We start from the raw sequence: 11558 nt of genomic DNA on the forward strand, positions 1-11558 counted from the left end.
TACCTTGAACAAGACGATGGTCTTAAAAGCGTAATAATATATAATTAGTCATATTAAATATTAAGATATTCATTCATATGACTAAGATTAAATAATATATATCTTTGATAATTTTATGAATAGTTTATCAGTAATGTCAGATTGCTATTTTACCGATAGTGTAAAATATCGATAATAGTAATTTCATATTTTTACTGACCGAATACAAACTTGGGAATAGTAGATTCCCGTTTTGCCCACTAAGTAAATGTCGATAAAAGTAAATACCTGTTTACCGATAGATCGCAATTACTTGTGATCTATTGACATTTAATCCTAAATCTTGTAACGCAAGTATTGTGATCGAATGACTGCATATTTCATTAAATTTAAACTAGACATAATTGAAATAATGACATTTATGATATTAATTAAACTAATTATTAATTTATGATATTAGTTAATATTTTTCAAGTTTAATAAAATATATTATAAAAAATTGTCTAATGTACCCAACTATTGGTCTTTTATTTATATTGTATTATGTAAAATAGATGAATGTACGCAATACCAATTATTGCATCTCATATAATAACTAATTCATTTAAGCTTATAAATGTATAATGCATAATGGAATTGAGTCTGGATAATTCCATTTAGTCGCTAACATCATAACAGCCTTAAATGACAATCGTTGCGATCTTTTCGTAAGACGGACATTGTTATTTTTAGGTTTTTCATTTTAAAAATAGTCGAAATTAAGAATTTTATATTAAAATTATTCAAAAATATAGGAAAGGAATTACAGATAATGAAATTAAACATTTTCTCATATGATATTATTATTTTTTCAAGATTTTAATATCCATCGTACTCATAAGAAAAAATTATGCGCTTACTTTTTTTTCTCATTTCGAAATATTTTTCCATTTGTATCTCGAATCAAGTATAAAATCATTCGAAATACAAGTGATATATTTAATTAATCATCTGATCGATAATTAAGATTACGTATAACGCATAAATTATATCATATATGAGAAGATATATGTATATTTATCTAAGTGAAAGTTAAGAGACCATTAGAACGCTATTTTATTTAATAAAATTTCGCATTTCATTCTATGAATCTTCAGAATATTTCTTAAATTTTGTGGACTAATAAATACAGTTAAATGTTTTGAATGTTAATTATATAAATAAATTATATTCTTTCAAAGTAATTCATTATATGCTAGAACATCGTTTAGGTAACATCTCAGTTATTTTGTGCTTGTGTTACTCATCCATTGGAATGACGAGCATGAGAATGATTGTTTTGCTTTCTAAAGTGGCGAAGTCCGATTTATCAAAGCAAAATACGTTCAGTGTTGTAATATATTTATTTTGTTCTCCGGTATAACATTAAATACCAATTTCGTTGTTTATAAAGAATAGAATCTCTGTATGCAGCAACCTCCATGTGGTGAAGTCTGAATAATCTGTAATACTTCCGATGTTACTATTATTGAACGATCACAATATGATAACACAAGTACAACCGATCTAATTGGCTGCATTATTTAGTCCAATCGTAAATTTTCATTAGTAAATTTAATTATACGGAAGATAATTAATTCACTTTGTTCTTAAATTGCGCCAAACAAAATAATGTGAAAAACCTGTAACATCTCATATTTTTTATTTTATTTACCGCATCTATGTGGGAGCTGCAATGAAGAATATTGTTTTTCAAAATAATATATTTCATTATTTACAGATTAATAGCTTTTTTTAATATTACAGGAAAGAAGAGTTATTAATATTATTTACGTCGTTTTCAATTAGAATATTCAACATTTGAGATAGTCGTTTATTTATGTATTATCTTAAATGAGAACAAATATTTTTAGATAAAAAGAAAAATGAATACATAATCTAAATTTATATGATAAATACTTTTTTATTGATTATAGGATTAAATTTAAGGTTATCTCAGCACATACCGACTGTGGGATATTCTTGAATTTTCTACCAACGCCATCTACCGAAAGATCTTCACATCCTGTACGTTTCCTATTATCTTTTGATTTATTCTAACAATAAAGGTACATGTTAGTTAATAAATAAATAAATTAATTAATTAATAACTTATATTATTTTACAATTTTTCTGATTTTTATAATTATCCATGTTCTCAATATAATTTCAATCTTCACATAAAAATTTTATATCAATTAAAATTGCTTTGGTCTTTATCTATAGAGAAGTATGAATAAAGAATCAAGAGAGATACATCGTTAAATGGTAATAATATTATATTAAAATCTCGAATTCCACGACTAAGATTTAGACATCAAATTGTCGACAGAAGATTAATGGGAGATGTAATTAATATTTCAAATCATGTCAGTTTTTGAAAATATTGTAAGAAAATTATTCCGTAATTTCAAAGTCTCTTTCTCTTTCTTTTCCTCTTTCTCTTTCTTTTTTTTTAGAGAAAAAGGGAGCCACGTTTTCTTCAAAAAACCACTTAAAATTCAAATGAATACTGTGGTTCCTATAAAAAGTGCCCCGAGCTGTCATTCATTTCATAATAGAATTTAGAAAGTTATACTATACTTCTTGCATATATTTTGAATTAATTACATTTTAACAGCACAACGTGGTTTAGATACGTGTTTACAATTAATCGTAAATAATGCTGAACCGTCAAGTTGATATAAAGCTTTCCGTTCGAGTTTAAATCAGAATAAATTATCAGAGTAATTCGAGGAAATTCAAGACAATTCGTAACAAATAGAACAAAATCAATTCGTCTTCTATATTAGTATAACGTATAGGATTTTAACTAGATGTTGGTGCACGATTCAAATTCTAGTTAAAATTGTTTCGTATTGAAATTTAACCTATGCTATTCTTTCTGGCTAATAAAAAAGCGTTTATTTTATTCTCATCAGTAACATCAATGAGACATCGAACATAACTTGATTCTTTGTTTCGTATATTTTCATCATGGCAGAATATACAGCATTATCGTGAGGACAATATGTAATTACGAGGTATGTCGATCGATGTGATAGCGCAATGTAAGCTGTTTGATAATAATGGCTGACCAATAACAATCGTTTCGACGAACTGAATAGATATAGTTAAATAATTCGAAACGACCAAAGCAAAAAGGAATTGATTTAAAAATAGTAGTCTTTGTATTTAGCATCATAAATTTTGGATATACCTATCTCGTTCAATTTCTTATTTATTTTTTTTTTTCCTTCATATAGGTCGATCATCAGATCTCTCCTTTTTCGTTCAAGCTATCCGCTTATTTGTCACTTCGACACGTCCAGACGTTAAACAAGTGATGGATCCAGCTACGGTTTCAAGCTGCTCTAGGAACAGTCCTTATATGATCTAAAACTTGCTCGAAGAGTTGCAGAGAGGTCACTAGCCCTCATAGAGGTTCGTATGTAATCTTCTTAGAAAAGTCTTAGGTACGTTTCGATCGGCGACTCATTCTTTGTTCTTTTTTCTTTCTTTCTTTTTTTTTTTGTTTTTTTTTCTAAAAACTTTTATATTAAAATACAATGTGTGATGATAAAGGAGATTTATTTAAGAAAAAGATTATAAATAAATTAAAAGGACACATAACATTGTTTTAGGAAAACTTATCTTATAATTTTTATAATCCACATAAATATCTAACATTGCCTATGGAATTAGATGAGCATTTCCTATGTCTCATCAATAATTGTGGTCACTACTGCCATCTATAAATCAAAATCTTTTATAAGATTATATACCACGTGATCTGAAAAAAGTATCATATTGATAGATGGCATTCTTGATTGCAATTACAAAATACATGCATCATACAATGTCTATTGTCAGGATTAATTAATATAAATGAATCACATAGTATAATATTTCATAGATCATTATTAGTAGCATAGCAAAAATAATTCTAGAGTAAACGAATGAAAATAAGTCTTTGTGTGAAAAAAAAGGGAAAAAGAAAAAGGAAAAACGTTTTATCATTGCGGATAAATTTATTTTCTAGAGAAATTACCTCTTTTGTATCATAATTATAGGTTTACCAGGCTGTATAATATGTGCTATATGAACGGTTCGTCGAGCAGAGTTCGGCTTTAATTACTGGTCCTGATAATTATAAATGGAAAGACCACGGCGAATTGCGTTGCACGTTCGCTCGGCATAAACTTCGCTACACTTTGCATTATGAAGCGATGTTTGGGGGCGCGCAAACCGTGTTTCTTTGTCAAGGAGGATTTGAATCGACGTGCATTCTCGCTAACAAAAGCCTTCGCATATGCACGCGTAGTAGGAACATTATTATCCTCATTGACAGGCCGGCGTGAATCGGAAACCGGATTTTAATCCGGCGTGACGCTCTGACGAGACGCTGACATGAGAATTCGTTCGAACAATTCGCGTGGCAGGAACCCTTTGCGTGATTATAAAAGCCTGAAAATTAGCATAAGCGCCACCGTAGACGTTTCGAATGTGTACGTCGTATACGTTTGATAGATATAAAATGCTGTGGATGATACGTTCATATATAAGTGTATACATGTATGTATAGAAATATATATATATATATATATATATATATATATATACATACACATACATTACTTATATTTATGTAGTCTCTGTATTCTGAAATAAGAAGCGTGCGAAAGTTTTGATAGACGTCTCTTGTAAGTCGATTCTTCGCTAATACCAGATTTCAACGCCACGCACATCGCACCCTTCATAACGCGTTTCATCGATTTCGAATGTTCGCATTGCTTTTAAGTTAGACGGAAGTAAAAGAAGAAAAGTATATTCACGCAATTGTGCTGTTCTTTAGATTGGAGGCTATCGGCCTTGACGGGAGCCACGCAGTCTGGAGTGATCATCTATAGATAGGATGAAACGATGGATGGTGTATGGTCGGAAGTCTTTGGTGAAATGAGAGAAAGAGAGAAATAAGAATGAAGAGCAAAAAGCTGTTCTGGTTTGTGCAATTATCATCGATATAGACCAGGAAAAAGACAAAAAGAATGCGTACGCGCGCACGTGAGAGAGAGAGAGAGAGAGAGAGAGAAAGAGAGAAAGAGAAAGAGAAAGAAAGAACAGACATCTCTTCGAATAGGTCGAACATAGCTCGACCGGTCGGTCCAGATGGTGCCAGAAGGAGGCTTAAGTCCCGTACAGTTTGCTGGAGCACGCACAGAGTTGCTACTGTGAACTCGATACGATCGTAATTCCGCCTTAATTCCGATTTATCGTGGCGCGTCGGATAGGAACGTATGGCACTCGTACCTTTTTTTCGAGACGCAAGTAATAGCATCGAAGGTGCGCCGGTCACGTTCGTTATATCAATGGGACGTTCTACGTTTCGCCAAAAGAATCGTGACATCCGGCAACGAGTGAGGGATACCGCGAACTCGCGACTTCTTACGAGCTCCAGAAGAAAACGCGAGAGCAAACGTCTTTTGTGCACTTTCTTCCAAGGACATCCGTTCTAGTCTTCTTTTTCTTTCTTTCTTCTTCTTTTTTCTTTCTTCATCTTCTTCTTCTTCTTCTTCTTCTACTTCTTCTTTTATTCTGCATCATCATTTTGCTTCTTTTCGATGACCTCTCAGTCGTCATGAGATTATAACAGGCTCGAAGGGATCATACGAAATTCTCCAATATACCGTGTCAGAGTCAGAGCACTATTTCATTTGGTAAAAGCGTCATTAACTCGTAGTTATAAAAGCGATGTAAAATATATTACGAGCTGTAAGTGGATCGGAGCTATTTCCAGCTCTCTCTCTCTCTCTCTCTCTCTCTCTCTCTCTTTTTCTCTCTTTCTCTCTTTCTCTCTTTCACTTTTGAAATGAATTAAACGCGATCGAAGCGTTTTACGGGAAAAAGCTAGCAATTGGCAGGACACGAAGGTTACCCGATCGAAAGCTTTCCTAAAAGCGTTCCAAAAATTCTGATGCTGTAAAAATAAAAAAAAAATAAATAAATATATATATATATATATATATATATATATATATATATTGAGAGTAAATGAGATAAAAAAGGAAAAGGAAGGAAGCAGTGGAATTTAATATGGGTGCGGTTTGTTAGAGCGAATGGAGAGCTTAAATAGAATTTCCGTTACATGAGGATTCAACGAGCTTTTTAACCTTAAATGCGATGCGACCGAGCTCTCGCGCCAAATCGGATTCCTGTTTTTTCTTCGTTACCGAGGAGTAGTACAAATGAGCCACTCGCCACGTTTTACGACGCAAAACAACGAAAACGGTTCGTTTCCTCTTTCTCTCTCTCTATCTTTCTTTCTCTTTCCCTATCTATCTCCGCGTCTTTTTTTCGTACAACCGTTTGATTCGCAACGCTGATCTCTTTTCTTCTTCTTCTTCTTCTTCTTCTACTACTACTATTACTACTTCCTCTGAATTCTTTTTTTCCTTTCCTTTTACGTTTATCTTGCGAACACGCTTCGATGGACGAGGTCCAGCTTGTGTTTTAAAATCGTCCGGCGAAACTTTATTTGTAGATGTTTTGTGGAAAACGAGCTCTTTGTAAACGTCTATTGGAATGCATCGAACTATTCTAGAATCAGACTTGAATTTTTGAAAAATGCCGTCTACGGCACGTATCACATATTTCTCCTATATACATATTTACATATATATATATATATACGTCCAACATGAAATTTTCTAGTGCTCGCGGCAGTTATGACAGATTATCCTTTAACTCTTTTTCTTCATCTTCTTCATTTTATTTATATTTGATTTATTTTCTTTCTCGTACTAATTCTGTCGTCTGTCTGCGAGCAAAACGACACGCTGGTTCGACAGCTGCCGACGAATTTTCAGTTATTACTCATTCATCGGATAGACGTATTACGATCGATGCGTTCACATATCTCTATAGCCGGCAAATGGACCGTCATGGAAATGGATCGTAAACGTTATACCACGTCAAATGCTTTTCAAGCGACCACTTCCTAGGCGGAGCATTAATATTAATGGACCGTAAATCAGAATACGCGTGGACAGAAAAGTAATTAGAAACGCGTACTACATTAGACAAATACGAATCGTGAAGACGAGCTTTCTCGTCGTTCATATACTCGTGTTTTCAATCAGTCACAACAAACGAACACATCCGATTCACGAGAATATCGATAATATCGATACATTGTGAAAAAGAATTGTTGCACTATCACTGAATTTCTCAACGAACGATTTTTCTCAAATAGTTACAAATGTATTTCTTTATTTGTTAAACGAAGAGAAAGGCAAACAAAGGAGAAGTAGAACCATTGACTAGTCTCTTTATACAATTTATACTAATTTTTTTTGTAACCTTTTGCGTTCGTCTCATTAGTCTTTAATTTATTATTGTAAGAATCGCAAGACAGGGATAATTTTTCACTGTAAATCTTTGAACCACAAGATTGAGAGAGAGAAAGAGAGAGAGAGAGAGAGAGAATGAGAAAGAGAAGAGAAATAACATAAGGGTGGTTTTTTAAATTTCGAGGATCTCGATCTTCCGCGAGAAAAGCCGTATAAAGAGAGACAAGTAGGAAAGAGAATACGAAAAATAAAAAGAGTAACTGATTCGCGAGCTGTTTACAAAACAAGAAGGCCTTCGTTGGATGGACGGTGAATCTTCAATGGCTTCCGGTTGCCCTTTTTCTGGTCCACGAAGAAAGACAAAAAGAAAGAAAGAGAGAGAAAGAGAGAGAGAGAGAGAGAGAGAGAAAAGACGAAGGACGAAAACAGCAGAACGACGAGCGGACGAGATCGACCGATAAGGCGAGAGAGGCGGTTTAAAGAGGTTGCGGCTTGTGCGCGTGCGACGAGGAAAGATAGAAAGAGAGAGAACAACTTCTCGTAACTCGTTTATGGAGTTTGAATCGAGTTCTTAACGCCGAATGCATTAAAAAGTCCTTACGCAAGGACCAACGGTCGCTACCGGTCTGAATCTAATCTTAAACTCTATTTCGCAGATCCGATAAGGGTGGCTGTTCGCCTTGTTTCCCTTAGAGAGAATTCGACAAAAATAAAAGAAAAGAAAAATTGATGCGACGCGATGCGATAGATATTAGATATATCTAATAATGTATTTTAAGAAATAAGGGTATCGAATAACATTAATCGTTCGCTCGTTAAGTAGTCCCTTTTAAAAGATTAGTATATAAGTGAAAACATGCTGAAGGATTTTCTTGGTGAAAATGGCCACAAAGAAACCTCAGCATGGTATGTCGAGGTTTTACGACGTACCGGAACTAATAGCGTCGCTTCCAAGGGTTTCCCTCGTCCTCTTAGTTTCTCCTGACTCTTCCAGAATCCGTATGTTTTTCTCTCTCTGTCTCTTTCTCTCTCTCTCTCTCTCTTTCTCTCTCTCTTTCTCTCTCTCTATTTCTCTATCTCTCTATCTCTTTATCTTTCTCTCTCTCCCTTTTGTACCTTTTTCAATGAACAAAGAATAGCTTTTCAAAAACGATTTACGAAGTCACATCGAGTTCTATAAACACTTCTCTCTTCGAATCGATATCTTCTTTCTCATTACCTTCATTCTTTTTTTGACTTCGGAACTTGTTAAGAGACTAGGACTCACAGAGAAACTCTTCTTTCGACACTCTCGAGGCGCTAGAACGTCTTTAAGTGAAATTACGAAGTAGAATTCGCCTGGGATATAAATAGAGAGAGAGAGAGAGGGGGGGGGGGTAATAAGAAGAAATACGCTATAGAAACGCGATCATTGTCGACAATGTCGTAACGCGATGTAATATCGGTGGGAAGGAGAGTACGGTGTGTTCGTAGGAGAATACATAGATACCTAACATACATAACTATGTATATATACATATATTCGAGGCTTTCACGGTATTTTCTTAACATTATGCAAAACGATTCCCGACGGAGTTACCTAAGGTACTCGGATAATTCACAAGAGTGCGCCTTGGGGTTACCACCGGCTGGATTCGTGTGCTTGAACGGCGCGTCGTTTCGGGGAAAAATTCGCATCACTCGGGGGCGTAAGAGAAAAAGAAGAAGAAAATAAAAAGATAGGGAAAGAAAGAAAGAGAAAGAGAGAGAAAGAGAGAGAGAGGAAGATACGTACTGATGCTACATGGCCTGTCGCACTGTACTAAAGGAAGGGCCAGAAAAAAGCATTATGTCGAGCCCTCGTTGGAATTATCGAGAAAGATAGAGAGACGAAGAAAGAGAGAGAGAGAGGGAGAGAGAGAGAGAGAGAGAGAAATAAAAAGGGAGAGAACCCTAGAAAGAGGAAAGAGTGATGCGTGGATCGGCGATCGAAGTCCGACATAAATAGGGTGATAACACTTATTTTCTCACTCTCTCTTCCTCTCTCTCTTTCTCTCTCTCTCTCTTTTCCTAGCTTTTTTTCCTCTCTAGGGTCCAAAAGAATTTTTCGAACAAAAGCTTCGTTACTCGCTATATGCTTGCCGTGCGGGGGTTGTGCTCGATCGTGTGATCTCGTTTGCCTTTTAAATCGACGTCCGTTCGGAGCAGCGAGCACGATTACGAGCAGACGAGAAACTGCTGTTACTGTAGGTCTGTTGTCGTCCTAAAGCTCTACTTTTATATTTTTAATTCGATAGCGAGCACATGGACAGATTTTTTTTTAATTTGTTCTTTTTTCTTGTTCAAGCCACGCGAAAGTCGGGCTGTCGGATATGCCGATCCTATTGCCGAAGACAGGCAGATGCATCATCGATATCCTCGATGGTACTTAACGACTCATGAAAGGCTATAAGACCGCTCGCTTCGGATCTTCTCCCATTGGGAAAAAATCAACATATAAATATATATATATATATATATATATATATATATATACATATATATATGGATATAGGTATATTATTCGAGGGTCGAGTGGATATATACGGTGTATTTGAAACTTCTCCAGTGAATTCCACTTGAGAAGACTCAATAACACATCCTCGAGGAAAGGGCCGTTTGTTCGACAAACGGCTAAGAGTCCCGTTGCTCTTCGTTGGCCTTTCGAAACTCGTGCCCTAATCTTTACGACTATACAAGAGAAATAGAAAAAAGGAAGAGGAAGAGAAAGAGAAAGAGAAAGAGAGAGAGAGAGAGAGAGAGAGAGAGAGAGTGAGAGAGTTTCGCGAGCGAATTATCACGAGAATTCGTCTCGAAATTCGCACCTGAGTTTGAACACGGTACGCTTGAGCGTCACGCATACACGCATGATGCCAACGACCCTTATATTTCCATGAATAAAGGGGGGAAATAAGGGCGAGGAAGAGGAACACGATGAGGGCGAGTAAAAAGAGGGAACACGGTCGTGCTCTGGAGGAAGATAGAAAGAGAGAAAAAGAGTGAACTAACGAAGGAGAGAGATAGCAAATGGAGGAGAAAGAAAAGTGGAGAAGGAACAAGAGAGAGAAAGAGAGAGAGAGAGAGAGAGAGAGAGAGAGAGAGAGAGAGAGAGAGAGAGAGAGAAAGAATGAATGTGAAAGAAAGATGGAGAATGGACGATAGAGAGAGAAAGAAAGAGAGAAAGAGAGGAAGAGAGAGAGAGAGAGAGAGAGAGAGAGAAAGAGAAAGGAAGAAAAAAAGAACAAACAGAAAAAGAAAGAGAAAAAGAGAGAAATAAAGAGGAAGGGCCTAAGGGAGAAGCAACGAAGGGTGGTACCCCCGTCCTCCTCTCCTCTTTTCCTGCGTCGAGGGGTTAAAGCTAAGGTGCGGTGCACACGAGGTATAACTCGCTTGCCGCCGCTACGAGAGAGAAAGATAGAGATAGAAAATGTTCGCCGGCGTCGTCGGCGCGCCGCGCCGCGCAGTCTCGAATCCGATTGGTCGCTCAAGAAATCCGCGCGAACGAGCGGAGACCAGTTGAGTGCGAGACCTCGAGCCGGACGGTTGTGCATGTTAGCAGAGCGCGACTACTCGACCGATAGATAACGCGGTCAATTTTTTGTTACGATACACGCCACACCGTTCGTTTTATCCTTCATTACATTTTATCGATAATTATTATAAAAATTATTATAGAACAGATTTTTTCATGTTTTCTTTTATTCCTCCATAAATTCTTAAATATCATTCAACATTAGTGATCTGTTAGCATTGTTATTGTCATTATCGTCATTATTATTATTATTATTAGTATTAGTATTAGTATTAGTATCAGTATCGTATACCTTCTTAAAAACGCGTAAATAAATCGTGTTTTAAAGCGCGTAGTTTTTTTTTCTCGATCTGTACTGTACGTATTACAAGAGCAAGAGAATTCTCATCTTCCATGGACAGTGATAATTTCCTTTTGATGTTTTCTCTCTGTTATCATTTATAATCAATCTCGTGCTCGACAGAATTTCCCTTATCGTCTTCTTACGAAGAGAAGATAGAAAATTTTGAAGTGGCAAGCACGTGGTGAGTACACACGCTCACATTTTTTTTCGTCTCTCTATCGTTCATCTGTGTATACGTTTTATTGAATTTTGAAGGTATTTTGTTTTTTTTTATTTATTAATCGTCCATAACCGACCGACACGAGTATTTTTTCTCTCGTGGAAGAAAGTGATTGAACTT

Source organism: Vespa crabro, chromosome 3 (genome assembly GCF_910589235.1).
Source record: "Vespa crabro chromosome 3, iyVesCrab1.2, whole genome shotgun sequence".
In the NCBI taxonomy this organism is placed as follows: Eukaryota; Metazoa; Arthropoda; class Insecta; order Hymenoptera; family Vespidae; genus Vespa; species Vespa crabro.